Below are 17511 nucleotides of genomic sequence, written 5' to 3'. Positions count from 1 at the left end.
ACTGAAGCTCGCACATTTAGTGAGAAATTAAACTGTTAGATTATGTATAAATATGTAAGAACGCAATTTCTATATGACTGTCCAATCGTTTTCTCACTCGAAAAATACAATCATTCAGAAGCCAACGACTTTCCATTTGTTGGAGCAACGATGTATTCATTTTAATACTGACAATGAGAATGTAATTGTCGCGAGTTTTGAGAAGACTTGTGGCTCAGTTTGAAGTTTTGCATTTCGGCTTTTTCGCTGAGCTGGGAGGTTCATTTCGAGATGTTTTACCATCTTCATCTTCAGTGGGCCTCAGGGTAACCAACGCTGAAAATTCCTGCTTTCTATTTATATGTTTGAGTTTCTTTGGGTTGGTGATGTCATTTCCTGTGGTGATGTTATTTCCTGTGGTAAAGTCACGTCCTGTTCCTTTTCTCAGGGGTGATGGTTGTGGTCTAACTCGATGTTTTTGCTGATAGAGTTCAGGTTGAAATGCCATGCTTCTAGGAATTCTCGTGCGTGCCTCTATTTGATTTGTCCCATGATGGATGTGTTGTCCCAGTTGAAGTGGTGTCCTTCCTCAACCGTATGTTAGAATACTAGTGAGAGATGATGATGTATTTTTGTGGTTACTTGATGTTTATGTATGCAAAAGCATGTAATTGTGATCACCACTATAGTCAGATAACATGTTCTTTATTCTGTATTAAATAAAATATACAAACTTTATTTTCGTATCATAAAATGTTGGCAGGCAAGTATATTTTAGTTCCAAAAATATAACATCAACCAAATTGTTTTCAGAGGTGATACAATTATTGTTTGGTTGAATAATGATATTTCACACTTTTGTGAATCACAATTCACGAACATAGCAAGTATCTGATTTTTTCAGATCAGATTGCAATCATAACCTACATTGTTAAAAGATTTGAGTTCAGTCACAGCTGTCTGTGATACTGGGTAAGACATTTGTCTGCTCTTAAATGAATCCAGAGAGTTTCCACCTGGGTCAGGGCAGTCATTCAAACATTATTTCACAACAAATTATTTCGACTCCATCTTCGGTCTGAGCCTTGACTGGGGGCAGATGAATGGACATGGAGTGTTAGAATCACATCGTACAAGTTAATTATGGTGATGATATCTGGCCTGCCTCCCAGACTCCAAGCATTTGCTACCTGGACCAGACACTGGGTAAAGACCTTGACAAGTTGACAGTATTCTGCAGCACATTGGGTCTCGCAAAGAAAGCTCCAAAACCGTGTCCAATAAATGTCACCTTCACATTCACCAGTATACAAATAAAATTGTACATCTCTGTTGATGGACAAAAATTAATACATGGGTCAACCAACAAAATCTATCTGAAGAAAACAGCGGCAAATGACAAGTCCAGAATCACCTTAATAACAGTACTTGACGTATTCTGTCTGGTGTAAGTCATCACATATATATTGTACTGGTACTCAGATGATTGTAAGAATGCACCCCAGAAGTGGACGTCTTGGCCTAACGCCCCTACAGAGCTTCCTGATCTCACACACATCACTCCCTCACGCATTCAACAATTGAAAAGAATCCACATGCTGAGTGAAACATAGAACAGTACAGTGCAGACTCTTTGGCCTTGACGTCCTGCCGACTCTTTATCCTACTCTAACATCAGACTAACCTACATACCCTTCATTATACTATCATTAACTTGCTATCCAATAGTCTCTTAATATATCCCCAATGCAGCTGACTCGACTACAGTTGCCAGCAGTACATTCCAACCATCCACCATTCTCTGTGAAAGAGACATCTCCGTTCAACCTTCCTCCACTGACCTTTAGGTTTTACTCCCTCGTGATAAATATTTGCACCATGGGAAAAAGTATCTGGCTATCCACTCTGTCTTTGCCTCTCGTCAGCTTACACACCTCTATCAAGTCATCTCTCATCCTACTTTGTATTCATCAAATGCAACTTTCCAGAACTAAGTAATGGAGAAAGTGAGAACTGCAGATCCTGATGAACTGCTGATGCCAAAAGTTTTGACTCTCCTGTTCCTTAGATGCTGCCCGACTGGCTGTGCTTTGCCAGCGCCATACGTTTCGACTCTGATCCCCAGTACCTGCAGTTCTCACTTTCTCCATTACTTAGAGCTCTCTCCTCTGCACACTGAACAGGGAATTAATCAGCAGAAACTCATTGCATGTGGAGCTGACTAATTAGTTCTGAAAAGTTGCATTTGATGAATACATTTATTAAAAGAGAAATTACAATTCAACAAATATTCATTCATTCCCAGAGTTACAGTTTTGGTCCATGAATTGGGCAGCTTGAGAACAAACAATGAATGACAGAAGAACTCCGTGTCATTGAGAATTCCATTTGTTATATTCCAGGCTGGATGTCGTTTACCTTAATGCTGGGAATATTATCGGATAAACAGATGTGATAACGGAATGAGGTGAAATGGGCAAGTGCGACATTTTTGCCATCACAGAGATGTATTTGAGGGAGGTCAGGGCTGACAACTCAATATCCTGTGGCACAAGATCTATAGGCAATACAGGAGAGGTGGTAAAAGAGAAAGTGGGGTTGCATTACTAATTGTGGAGTTAGTTACTGCAGTAAGAAAGATCTAATGAGGCTTGGTGGTTAGAGCTCAGGATCAAAACGATGAAGACACACCGCTGGGGATATATTATAGACTCCCAAACAAAAGAAAGTACAGGAACTGATATAGAACCAATTTACTGAGGTGTGCTAATACAACAATAGGATCATTATATTCAGGTATTTCGATTCCAAACATTCATCCGGGCAGTGATAACATTTTTAAGAGGGGACAGATGCCTTGAAATTTATTCTAGGGAGCTTCTTATGTCTACGTGTAGCAGATACAACAATGGGCGGGGCTGTGCTGGACCTCAGCGTGGGGAACGAAGCCAGTCAGATATTGCAGGCAGGATTGGGGTGAGCATGAAAGGACCAGTGGCCGTGACTCCTATGTTATGAGTTTGCTCAGGAAAAGACCCAAAAATGTTTGAAAAATAAAAGCTTTTTTGGATTTGGGAGACCGAATTTATGAAAAAATATGACAGGATCTGGCCAAAGTACAGATGCTTCTGGGTGCAAATGTAACAGAACAGCGTGTGGCACGAGTTAGTGGGTCACTTGAACAAAATGTAATTGATGACAGAGTCGGCCCAGCATGTTACACCGAAGATGAATTTTAGGAATACAAGCCCAGAGACACAAATTCCGAACAGAATTAAAAAAGAAAAAGAAGCTTAAAGCAGTTACAAAGTGAGTAGGTCAACGGAGGTCCTAAAAGAATATAGAATGTGTAGGGCTAAACTTAAAAAGTCTGTGGAAAAGCAGAAGTGGTGGCGGGGAGCTAAAACATTCGAGGGTAGAGATTAGCAAGAATTCAAAGACATTCTTTCGGGTTATTAAGGGAAGAGGATAACTCTGGAGAGAATGGGGAGTCTTCGGGACCAAGGGGGCAGCCTGTGCACGGAGCCAGAGAATATGTTAAACACTGACTTTCTTTCGGTCTTCAGTTTGAAGAAGGAGTTCCTTGATTCATGGAGAGTGACTGTGTGATTCCTTGAGTGAATTGATACAGAAGCTGACAAAGAATTGGAAGTTTTTGCGGGATAGAGAGTAGACAAATGCACAGACCAGGATGAGCTGTATCTTAGGCTGATGTGAGGAGATTACAGTCTCTTAGCTTTTCAGTCTTGTTTTGCCTCTACCGCAGAGAAGGTGTGATCGGACAGGATAATATCTAATATTGGTACAACTTTCTAACAGTGCTAGAAATACCACATGGTGTTAAAGACCACCAAGTCTCAAATCTGTGAGAGGAAAATCACCGAATTGAGTGGAAAAGCAGACTGAGTGAGTGGATAGACATACTGTTGTCCCCATGCCGAATTGTATCATTTTTACAATAGCCTTGTATTCACTGGAACATCAACCACTCTCGCTGTGGAGTGAGACACAGTTTGCAATGCAGTCGATGGATTCAAGGAATTAATAAATGCAGTACTCTTAGACAGAAACGACCAAGGGACCGTGACAACGCAAATTGGCTGTCGGGGTGAAGATTAGTATCAGCGCAGTTAGCACGACCAGAAGGAAAATCTCAGTAAGACCTCTTCCAAGGCCAATCAGTGATCTTGGATGGAGAGCAGGTAGTCAGCGGTCAGGTGTCAAGGAGTGCTTAATGCCAAAGTGCGACATCACTGCAGTGTCTCCCTCCTTCCCTAACCAAAACTAAATGTGAAGGGGTAGAGAGACATGCGGTTGGTTGCAGAGTCAGTAGTAATGTTTGGCTCAAGAGGTTTTGGACAGCAGCAGCTCAGCGAAAACTACGGGCAAACTCAAATAAAGTCCTTTCAACTTTATTGTTGCAGAAATGGTGATGGCAGTTAGGATTGTTGAACGTTCCTCCTACGGGATGTGGGAACTCAGGGAAATTCCCACCGTCCCTGGTAACTACACGTGTGGAAAATGCACTCGGTTGCAACTCCTGGGAGACCGTGTTCGGGAACTGGAGCTGGATGCACTCAGGATCATCTGAGATATTGATAACTTCATAGATAAGAGCTTTCGTATTGTGGTCACAGCCAAAACTCGCCCTAATCATGTTTGTGTAATGACTATAATTTCCCAGTCCCGCGTTAAGATCCATGCTATGAGTACTTCAGCCTTACCTATCTGTCCTGTTGCATTTAAATGAAGGCAATTTAATCCAATAGGAATCATTGCTCCCTGTTGTGTTCAAGACAGAGCGGAGGTGGGCGACCACCTGCAATGGCGAACGGAGTAGGCAGAGAATGAAGGAATCCCCTGTGGCAATTCCCCGCGAAAACAAGTACACCATTTTGGATACTGTTCAGGGGAAATACTTTCCAGGGGAAAGCAGCAGTAGTCAGGTTGGTGGCACTACCATTGACTCTGGGGCACAGTGGGAGAGGGTAACAGTTAACAGGATCTTAGAGATAGGAGAGTCGATTGTTAGAGGGACAGATCGGAGATTCTGTGGCCTCAAATGGGAAACCAGAATGTTGAGTTACCGCCCAGGCGCAAGGGTCCAGGATGTCTACGACTGGCTGAAGAACATTCTCAAGGGGGAGGGGGAGCAGCCAGAAATCATTATGCACGTTGGCACAAATGACACAGGTAGATGTAGGAATGAGGTCGTACAGAGTGATTAGTGAGAGCTGGGAGAAAAGTTAAAAACCAAGACCTTGAAAGTGGTAATCTCCTGATTACTTCCATTTTAATGAGCTAATGAAGGTAAGAACAGGAGGATATGGCAGATAAATAAGTAACTAAAGAATTGGTGCAGGGGTGGGGGGGCAGAGAGATTCAGATTTTTACATCATTGTAGTCTTTTCTGTGACAGAGTTGACGTGATCAGGACGGACAGGCAGCGCATGCACTGGGAAGGGGACCAATATCTTGTTGGCGAATTTTGTTCATGCTACAAGGGAGGATTTAAACTGTATTGGCGAGGAGCGATACCTTCATGATCAGGGAGGCAAGAACGAGGCTGGTAGGAGATACAGTAATCAGAAACAATAAAGTGAAGAGACAGGTCAGGCTGGAACATGATAAGGAGTAAGGAATGCCTGTTGGATTAAACTACTTTTATTTCGAAGCAAGAGGGCTGGCAGGTAAGACCAATAAACTAATGGCATGGATAGGAACGTGGGATTGGGATAATATAGCCTTTATAGAAACATGGCTAAGCGAGGGACAGGACTGGCAGCTTAACGCATCAGGGTACAGGTGCTTTATGTGGGACAGGGATGGTGGAAGGAGGGCAGGAGGAGTTGAATTTCTGATTAAGGGGATTATCACAGCAGTAATCAGAGATAAAATAACTGACCGATAATCCAGTGAGGCTTCGTGGGTGGAGCTAAGAAGTAGGAAGTGGATATTAATGTCACCGGTGTTGTACTATGGGCCTCCAAATAGTCAACGTGAATTAGAGCAACAAATGTGCAGAGAGAAGGGAGACATGCAGGAGCGATATGGTTGTCATAAGAGTGGATTTTAATTTTTGTAACAGACTGAGACTGCCAGAGCTTGAAGGGATTTGATGGAGTGGAATCCGATAAGTGAATTCAGGGAAGTTTCCTCCAGCATTATGTACACGGTCCTATTTGCGAAGGGTCAAAAATCGAACGACTCTTGGGAAACAGAGTAGGACAGGTGACTGAGGTGACAGTGAGGGAGCACTTTGGGACCAGTGACCATCCTCCTGTTAATTTTCAAATAGCTATGGAGAGGGACAAAGCTGGTCCACAGGTTCGAGTTCTAAATTGGGACAAGGGGAATGTTGATGGGATTAGACAGAAGCTTGCAGGGGTTGACTGGAGTAATTTGTTTGCAGGTAAATGGACTGCTGGCTAGTGGGAAGCCTTTAAACGTGAGATAGCGAGAGTTCAAGATCTATATGTTCCTGTGACGGTGAAGGGCAAGGTTGGCAGGAATGGGGAACCCAGGATGACATGAGATATTTAGGCATTGACTGGAAAAAAGAGGGATGTGTGGCTCAGGCACAGGCAACTGGGATCAAGGGAGTCCCTGGCGCACAATAAGGGTTATAGGAGTTTATCTTTGATGGAAATCAGGAGGGCGACAAAGTGGATATGAAAGAACCCTGGCTGAGAAGATTAGGATTAATCCAAAGAGGCACTTTTAGAATGTGAAACGAAAGCAATAACTAGTGAGAGAAAATGACCCCTTAAATACCAATATGGACGTATATGTGTGGAACCATAAGAGATGAACGAGGTCCTCAAAAAATATTTCTTCTCCGCATTTACCATGGAGAAAGGCATAAGTACTTGGGACCTTGAGGAAGTTAGTGGTGATATCTTAGGGGCAGTCTGGATCACAGTAGAGGAGGTATTGGGCGTACAAGGATGTTTGACGATGGATTAAGCTCATGATCCTTAACAAGTATATTCATGAACACTGCAAGGAGCTAGAGAAGAACTTGCAGGGACATTGGTTAAATACATTTATCACAAAGTTAAGATTCCGGAAGACTGGAGGATAACAAATGTTGTGCCCTTATTTAAAAAGAACTGTAAAAAAAAGCTTGGGGAACTATAGACCAGTAGGTTTGGTAGGTACATTACTTGAGAATATACTAAGGAATCTTTGGTATGTATATCTTTGGTAGGTACATTACTTGAGAATATACTAAGGAATAAGATGTAAATGTTTTTGGAAAGGCAGGGTTTGATTAGGAATAGTAAGCATGGCTTTGTGCATGGAGGTTTATGCCAAAAAAGCTGTTAAAGTTATTTGATGATGGGACCAAAAATGGTTGATTTTGGCAGGGTGTTAGACGTCGAAACATATGGTGCTGGAAATGCACAGCAGACCAGGCAGCATTCAAGGAACAGGAGATTCGATATTTCAGGAATAAACCCTTCATCAGGAATGTCCAAACATCGATTCTCCTGCTTCTCGGATGGTGCCTGACATGTCGTGCTTTCCAGTGCCACAGTGCCACACTTTTTTCGCTCTGATCTCAAGCATCTGCAGTGCTCACTTTCTCCTCGGACGGTAGAATTAGTCCGTATGGATTTCAGTTACAACAGAATAGGATGAAGGTTTTCACCCCCTGGACACTGATATACAGCTACAGGAGGAGGCTCATCAGCCCCTTGAGCCTACAAAGCTGTACCCAGAGTAGATCACGCAGCATCAGTATCCTGTTCCAGCAACAGGATCAGTCTGTTCAGTTACTTGAAGTCCGTAATACAGGAAATCGAAGAGGCCACAAACTGACTGGAGTCTGGGGTTTACTGGAATAACACGAGGCCATTTAGCTCCTCAATCCTCTTTTCCCTTCAGTAACGTCAGGGCTGATCTGGTTTCGGCTGCAATTTCTCTTTCATGCCCAATTCTTTGTAGACCTTCAATCTCTGACGTGTCAAAATCCATTGACACCCACTCCCACCCCCTTCCAATCATTTCAGTAATGCAACTGTGTGAGACAGAGAGTTCACAACATTCTCTACCCTCTTAGAGAAGGCAACACTCCCCACACATATACCTTGGCCTATTGATAGGAACAAAAATATGAACTCCGCATCAGAGTGGCTGGACTTGACATTAAGGCAGGATTTGACGGAGCAAGTTGTTAAGGAGTCTGAATAATGTTGAACTGAATGGGATCAGGTGTAAACTCCCCCTGGGTCATTCAGAAAACAATGTGGCTGGTGGACAGCAATCCTCTTCGTCCCTGGATATCTCTGTGGGCGATCCTTCGGGTAGCTTCCTGGACACAAACACCTTCATCTACTTCATCAATATCTTTCCCTCCATCATTCGATCAGAAGTGAAGATGTTCTGTAGAAATCACATCGAGCTTCAAAACCTGGACAACATTCAAGCGCATGTTGTTAACGTGTAAGTAACATTCATGTGACAATACTGCTGGACCCTGAACATTTCCACAGGATAAAAAGAGGAGCTATTTCAGCATGTCAAGCAGGTTTCACAGGAATTTGAGAAACCCATTCAGCCCATCGAAACTATTGGATAAGCAGGGTCACAGCCAATTCACTCTCTCCTGCCTATTACACCTGAAGGTATGTTTTTAAAAATACAAATATTGGAGAGCAGGCGGCTGAAAGACCACACCAAGCAAAGCAGCATCAGGAGGTGGAGAAGTCAACACTTTGGGTGGAACATTTCTTCAGGAGTGGGGATGGAAGTAAGGAGGTCTACAGATAAAGAAGCGGCATGGGCAGAAGGAGTTGGTGTGGTGAGGTGGGGATGGATCAACACTGGTAAAGAGTACAATCGTGTTAGTCGATTGGAGGAATGAATCCAGTTGAAAGCTGGAAGAAGGGTTGATCAGAGGAATGGAAGAGAGGTGGACGGTCTGGGAAGGGAGGGGGAGGTGATGGGAAGGGAGTGGGAGGGACTGGGAAGGGGGTCAACAGATTGGAAGGGTGCTTATTTGAAATTAGAGAACTCAGTGTTCTTGAGACACTCGAGACACTGACACATCAAAAGAAGAGGTCATTCGGCCCCTCTGAACAGTGATACTGAAACAGGAGGATGTGTTTGATGCTGCAACATGACAAACTAACGAAGCATAGACTGCTCAAACAATTTGCTCCATTCTTTTCCTCCTGGCTCCATTGCTAATTGCATCAGTCTTTGTCACGGTATTGATTTTGTGATAGTCCCCACTTGACCTCCGGGTACCATTTGGCTTTGGCATCATGACTATAGGTGAGTTCCCGTCACTGTATCTCACTTCGATTATGACATCTTGGAGCATTCACTCTCTCTTTCTGAACCTGAGCCAACTTTGGAGGGTTATGCCTATAAGGATGTTGCTTAATCGGAACAGCATCTCCGATATCTACATCATGCATAATTATGATAATACTTCCGAGTTTATTTCCGGATATCTGCCAAAGTGATAGTAATAACTCTTTTGGTCATTTCGATTTTCTAGTGGAAGGTAACTCAATAATTTATCCCAATTTTTGACAACTTTCTCATTGTTCAATTTGATTTGAGGAATGTCCAATTCAGAATTCTCTGAACTTGGTTCTTCCTTCCTTCATGATCACCTCCTCCTCTTGTTTTCTTTCACTATCAATCTATCTTTTGAGCATATTCATATGACACACTTTGTGAGATTTCTTCCTGTCTGGAGTCCTTATCAATTAACTCATCTCACTAAAGTTCCTCTCAACTTGATAAGGTACATGAAACCTTGTTTTTAAATGTTCACCTGTTACTGAAAGGAACACCAATGCCTTATTCCCATTGGCAAAATTGTAAATTTGCGATTTATTATCTGCTTCCTGTTTCATTGTATGCTGTGATACTTTTAAATGTATCTATCCAATTCTCCAGCTCTATTTAATCGTTCCCTAAAATTTGACACATCGTCCAAATGGGTTGTCTCTGAATTCTGACTTGTTAAATCTTCCCTCATCAAATTTAATGGTCCTGCTAGTTCTTGCCCCAAAATTAATTAAAATGGACTGAATTTGGTCGATTCATTCGATGCATCTCTGATTGCAAAAAGTTCAAAACGAATTTCCTTATCGCAATCATTTGGATAATCCTGATCACAAAAACTCAACATGGTCTTCGGTTTTTGATGCCATCTCTTTCGTGCTCCCTGTGATTATGGATAATGAGCAGTAGATTTGAATTTCTTTATTCCCAAGTTATCCGTCGCCTCCTTGAATAGTTTGGATGTGAAGTTTGATCATTGATCTGACTGTATCATTATTGATAGTCCGTATCTATCAAAAAATAAGTATTTTTTATACAACCTTTTAAGCTTTGGTGCTGCATAATGAGATTGCCTCTGGATATCTAGTCGCCACGTTCATTATTGTTAATAAATGCTTATTCCCATCGTTTGTTTGTAGTAGGGGACCTACGCAGTCAATCAAGACTCTTGTGAAACGCTCCTCAAATGCTGGAATAGGTATTGAAGGTACAAGTTTTATTACTGCCTGCGTGACATGTTTGACACGTCTGGCAAAATACAGTCCAAGCCTGTAACCAAATCTTTATATTTTAGCCGGTGTTGTCCTCACCACAAAATAACCTCCAACTGGTAGCTCAAGTGCCAATCACGGCACCTCCTTTATATACCCACCTGGAATAATAATTTGATGAATTTCTGCCCATGTCAGCTCTGCTTGAAATTGTGATGGCCTCCATTTATTCATTAAGACATAATTTGCTAAGTAATAACAGACAGGAATGCTTTCTTTCTTGCTAGCTAAATGCCTTTTGATATAATTGTTTTAATTCCTCATCTTTCTGCTGCAACTCAATCAACATAGCAGAGCTAAACATACTTGCATGTTTTCCTACCTGCTCCTTCTCTGTTCTACTTACCTGGTCAAAATAAGATTCGGATAACTCTACATCAGCTTCCTTTTGATCCATGCATTTTGATCCCTCCTGCTTCAACCTGTACATTGTGATCTGTGATCCCATAATAAGGGAAAATTCCTGGATAATCATTCTCCAGGTCTTCCGTTGCGTGTATCTCCGCTGGCTTTTCAATTAGAGTAGGCTGCACTCCTACCGGTGAATCAGCTATACCATTCGCAAGGACAGATTTTATTGCTGGAGCTGACAGTTTAGGGTCCAGTACTCCTCTCACACATTCTCCACTGTTCTCACTTTGCATAACTGAGCATTGTTTGTCTCACCATGAATTCTTGTTACCAGCACATTTCCTGACAATATTCTCTCAGGAGTGCATATCTCCTCATCCCTCAGCATTACAGACTGAGAAGATCCCGCGACCAATAATATTGGAACCTCCTTGCCTATTACTCCTGGCCTATGTGAATTTCCTTTAAACTTTTCATGTATATTTTTAAGCAGATCTGACACATCCTCATTAATCAACCTCTGATCATCTTGTAACTCTGAGAGTTGTCAAACTTCTCTTGTGCTTTTTGTTACTAGTACAACAAAACTTCCACACTTGTCTAATTTTCCTACATCTGGTTTTCTGCTGGCCCACCAACACTGTGGTTTTGCGGGGCCCACTTTATTGCAATGAAAACACCTGCGCCTTTTAGCTTCTTTGTCCCTCTCAAGGGTTTCGTTTTTTTACCCTGTGGTAAATTGTCCTTATGACCTTCACTGAGATCTATCTTTCCCTTTCCACGTTAGGAATCTCTTTGCTCCAATTTCTATCCCTCTTGGACTGAAATTAATCATGAGCCACTTCAATAGCTCACCTTGCTATTTTAGCTCTCTTCTTTTTCATATGAGTTCACACCACTTCAGGCAGTGAACTTTTGAATTCATCCAAAATACTTCCCTCTGTAAGGGCATCGTAGTTTTGATTGATTTTTAAAGCCCTTATCCATTCAACGAAGTAACTCTGTTTGATCATTTTGAACTCAATGTAGGTTTGACCAGGGTCCCTCCTTAGATTTCTGAAAAGTTGTCCATAGCCTTCTAGTACAAGCTCATATGAAGTTAAAATGGCTTTTATCACCTCCTCATACTCCCCAGATACCTCCTCTGATAGTGATGCAAATACCTCACTTGCCCTACCGACAAATTTCGTTTGGATCAACAAAACCCACATTGCCTCTGCCCACTGCATTTGTTTAGCCAACTTTTCAAATAATTTGAAAGAAGACTTCAAAGACTGCATCCTCCTCATCAAATTTAGGGAATGCTTGAAAATACTTAAACAACTTCTCACTGGGTTTTGACTATCAGGGGCTTGTTCATCCACACTCCCTTCCTCACTAAGCCCCCAAAGCCTCTCTCTCCAGCCTTTTACACTGACTCTCCTTTTAAAAGTGTCAGTTTTCGCCGTCAAAAAAGCTCTCTCATTTTTCTCCTCTAATGCTCTCTCTTTTTCTGTTTCTTTTGCTTTAAATCGTAACTCAAATTCTTTCATTTCTGCTGCCCTTTCTTTACCTCTCGCCTCCAACTCAAGCTTCTTTTTTTTGCAATTGAATTGTTGCCAACTCTACAGATTCTGATGGTTTTTGTAGCAGGTTTAATTGATGTACTACTGCTGTTATGATCTCTCATTTCCTCACAGAAGTAGGCAGTTCCAATTCCAGCTTCTCTGCTAATTCTTGCAAATTGGTCTTTTTAACTTTTGGCGAACCTTCCAGAGTCACTGCATCCAAATCGAGAAAACTTCTGGTGACTGAAAGGGAAATTACTTTCCCAAGATTTGCCTACCCAACAAAACCAACACCCGAAATAAAGACACGAGCACCTCACACTCTCTGTTTAAAATCCCGCAAAGAGCCCCCAATCTGATAGAGGCTAGGCTAGACCACTCAACACATTCTTAAGCAGGCAGCCCAGACCATAACTTTGAAATTTTTTTCGTTAAATGTACGATGAAAATTACCCTGAGTAAGATAGTGAGGTTGTCCACTAGATTTTAAAACACACAAAAACTGTACTCACAAAATTACACAATGAAACACAAAGAACAGAGTAAAGAACCCCTATAGAACGCAACCTATCCAGCTAGATTAATTTAAGTATTCCGAATATATACAACAGTCCCAATTAGCAAACTCCCTTTAAACCCCAGTATAAATGGAACACATGCTTACAGGTTGAAATTGAAGGGCAGAAAAGAGAGAGGGATTTTCCACATAGCTCCCTGCTGAACGTCCCAGTTCAAGACTCAACTGAAAACTGTTCAGCTCAGCTCAGTTCAGCTAGTTCATCTAAAAGAGCTGACCACTCCCCTTTCATTATAGAGGTCACTTCTAAAGCATGACCACTATGGCCTGAAATCTCATCTGTTTACATATAAACAAACACCTCTTAAAATACCTTTCAGCTCTGTACCAAACCAGACTGACTGGAGTCAGGTCCTGTTTTATTGCCCCTAAAGTCAAGGGCAGTCTCTTTGAGCAAAGTAACAGCCTTGACAAAACAAAAGGGACTAGCTTTTTATGTTAGAGAAGACAGGCTAGTGTTCTGTATGGAGGTCACAATCTGGTGGGAATGGTTAACTCGCTCAGAGGGTGACTGCTGACTGATCTGTGAACAACATGACACTTACTGCAAGATCACACAACAACTGCACATTGAGGCAGTGAGAGTTCATTCAAAACCTGGAGCTCTCTCTCAACCATCAAGGTGGGGGTGTCCGCAAGCTTTGTAAACTAACATAGAGTCTTAGAATCCTACAGCACGGAGACTGTCCGTTTAGCCGAAACTGGTTCATGCTGACAAAAATGTCCACTCATGCTAACCTCATTTGGAAATAATGAGAGTTACTCCATAACGTTCATGTTTTAATACAATCAGTTTTTTAAAAATTATTTTGTAGACATACAGCTTAAACATTCATTTCCTTCACACTGTCCTCATGGTACCATCACTGCAGGGATGGTATGGTGAAACTCCATTACTCTGTCACTCTGTAGCAAGGAGATCATTCATTATAAAGGAGGGAAAGTCTGTTCACAGTGACAATGTACTGTCTCAATAACACTTTACAACTGCGGGAATGTGTCATCACACTTATACATTAATCATTTTGTAATGAACGATACCACATATTTACTATGCTGATTACTTACTGCTCTGTATGAATTCTGTCAGTGGCTCATGTCCAAGGACATCCAGCTCCTTTTCACCAAGAGCACTTCCCATCATCTCGCCTTCTCATAAATACAAAATGAGAAGGTTGGCATATTTTACCAAATAATTTCTTTGCCTTATGAAGAAAAGCTACACCTAAAGCAACAACACTGTTGTCAATGGAGATGCTGAGGAGGCGATGGTTTAACTGTATTATCTCCGAAATATTAATCCAGGGACCCAGGTAATGACCCAGAGCCGGGATTCGAATCCTACCACGGCAAATGTTGGAATGAAATCAATAAAATATCAGGAATTCAGAATCAAATAAAACAATGAAACCATTATCGATTGTCCTACCTGGCACCCTCATGCTTTTCAGGGAAAGCAATCTACCATCTTAACCAGTTCGGGCTTACATGTGACTCCAGAACAACAGCAATGTGGTTAACTCTCAGTTGTAGTTTGAAATGGCCAAGCCAGCCACTCAGTTATATCACTCACGACAAAGTCTCAAAGAAATGAAGCAGGACAGAACAAATCACTGACTCCTTACAGCCCACAGACTGCAGTGGGTTAGGAAGGCAGCTCACCAACATCTTCTCAAGGACAACGAGGAAAGAGAATTACATGCTGGCTCAGCATGTATTAATGAATACAAGAAGATGATCACACTCAGGGAAGACAGAAAAAGGGACATAATTCACTTCAACAGTGACTTTAGTTTATACCTTACATGGGCATGATTTTCAGTAATATGAGAACAAGATAAAAATAAATAACGTTCATCTCGTTTTATTTTCCTTCCCAGCTGACCATCAACAATCCCTTTGTTTGCTTCTTTCTCTCTCTCTCTCTTTCTCTATCTATTCAACACAGTCCTCCTGCCCTTTACAACAGACTTCCCTTTCACCAGCATCAATCACGCTATTTCGCAGCGGTGTTCAGTTCTGATGTACGCTCATTGTACTCGAAATGGCAATTTTGTTTTTCTCTCGATCCGAGGCTGCCAAATCTGCTCAGTTTCTCTGGCACTTTCTCGTTTCTTTGCTTCTGATCTCTTGCGAAATTATTTGTTTTACTTAACCTTTAATTTGTTATTACATGGGATGTCTGCATTGCTGGCAAGGGCAGCATTTGTTCACCTCACGAAATGCATTTTCCTGTGAGGTCATTCTTTCAGGCAGTATCCAGCCAAGCACATTGGCTGTGTGTCTGAAGTCAGTCTTATGTCTGACCAGATAATAATGCTAGATGTCTTTAACAAAGGACATCAGTGAAATAGATGAACTTATTGACAAAATTCAGGTGAAGTTATGGTTGATATGAATGAAAATCGCTTTCATTTCCAATTGCTGTCATTTGAGTTTAAGTTCTGATATCATCTGTGGTAGGATCTGAAACAGTATCACTATGTGTCACTACCTGGGCCTCGAAATGAAATTTGTTGTGAAATTTCGAATATGATAGTGTGCCTCTAGTGGAGTTAATTTAGAGACAAGAACAATGCTGTGCTCGAAATATTTGCAACTGAAATCGTGCTTCGAGGAGACCTGGAACTATATCGTCTGAATTTTATCAAGGTATAGATAATCGTTTGTTAAGCATCAGCATTGATGTCAAGATGGCAACTGGGGGTATTATCGATCTGGTAGTGGATAAGTTTGGTGACAGCCAGAATACCGAGACATAAATTAATTCAGGGAAAAAGATACTTCGGGATTGTGAACAGTCTTGTTCGCAGATATTTGTCATGCCAGGAGTGTGGGCGATTCTGAAAACTGTGGTAATGAATGGAATTTGCAGTTGAAACTGAAGACAACATTTTCCGTCTTTGCCAAATATAGAAAACAGAAATAACAATGAGGTTTGACATGGTTTATGGTATTAATAAATGGATAGAGATGGAGAGACTTACCAGGAACACCAACAATAGCAAGCATGGGATAGTAACCCGCCTGAATAATCATCAGTAGACCGTGTATCCGATCTAATAATGACGACCCAGACCAGGAAAAAATAATAAGACCCCAGGATAAACCCCTGTCCATTGTTGCAGCATTCCAGTCTAATGTTCTCAGATTCTGGTCCATTAATGGAACATTCCAACGTATTTTCAGATGTTGACCTCTCCTCTTACTGTCCCTGGAGCTGTTGGTCGCTGTTAGTGTTGGATGTGATGCATCTGCTACTACAATGGGATAAATCATTGCAAGAAGCCCCTTACTAACAGAAGAGGGAAACCATCCAGTGACACAATTAGGGTCCATGGAGACTGACATCAACTACAGTCACTGAACAAACAGATCCAGTTAACTCCTTCCAATATGGTTCCTTCAGATCACAATAATAACAGGACTGGACTGGATGCTGACATTGCTGGCTATTGGTCACATCTCCCATCACCCATTGCTCTAGTGAAGTTCGTTGTGAGGGAGAATGATGGATGTTTTCTTATCGCAGGCTGGATGATTCTGCAGTGCTGTCTGTTTGCAATGTTGTAACTGCCGGAACCTCCCACAACCACCCCCCAGAAAACGCAACCTAGATGTTGTTACTGAGCCAATCTCTCCTCGACTAGATTACGCAAAGCCAATAGATTCTCAGTGGGCATATTTGCCCTGATCATACACAGCAAATGTTGGTATGTCTGGGCATTCCTTTCATTGCTCTGATAAGACAATTTTGTATCTTCAATAAACAATGCGCTAAAGTATCTTTCAATTCAAACTCATAAACATCTTAATGCACTTGATTTGCTTCAAACCAGTAAGTCTTACATTTCTTTGAATTCAGTCCAAAGCCAAATGTTGAATGTTACAAAACCAGTCCCTTTAAAAGGTTATGTTGTCCTTGTTTATTTTCAAATAGTGTTCTAAAAACTAAAGATTCGAATATATCTGAATTTTGAAAAGTCCATTGGGACCCCTTTGATTGTACCTAGCAAGTAATGCCACAGGTAGACCACTTTCATTTCATTAAAAAAAAACAGGTGTAATCAAGAGGACATGGATGGGATGGGCAGATCGTTTAAGTTTGGGGGTTAGATGAGTCAGGGTCACTGTTGACATTGGACGCTCTCTACCTACTTCTGCCTTTCTGACCTCATAACCTGTAAGCTTTTTGTGTCAGATTTACCCTTTGTACTAAGACGTTTCTTTATTGCGATTATTGCAAGTATTTTGGAAGAGCATCCTTAAGTCGGGATACCCTGTCGGTTGGATAGAATAAGTTATTCGGGTATTATATCTTCAGTTCATGTGCGTCATTCCGTAATTTGGTAAATAAATATTGTTTTTTTAAAACTCGGCAGTCTGAACCAGCTAATTCACTCCGGGAATATACACTATACACTAGCCTTCAATTAATAGCAAACGTATGGTCTAGGCTACCCGCTTAAAATGTTTTGAG

The sequence above is a fragment of the Chiloscyllium punctatum genome, chromosome 19, assembly GCF_047496795.1.
Source record: "Chiloscyllium punctatum isolate Juve2018m chromosome 19, sChiPun1.3, whole genome shotgun sequence".
Classification (NCBI taxonomy): Eukaryota; Metazoa; Chordata; class Chondrichthyes; order Orectolobiformes; family Hemiscylliidae; genus Chiloscyllium; species Chiloscyllium punctatum.
Note: the sequence above shows the minus strand (reverse complement) of the source record.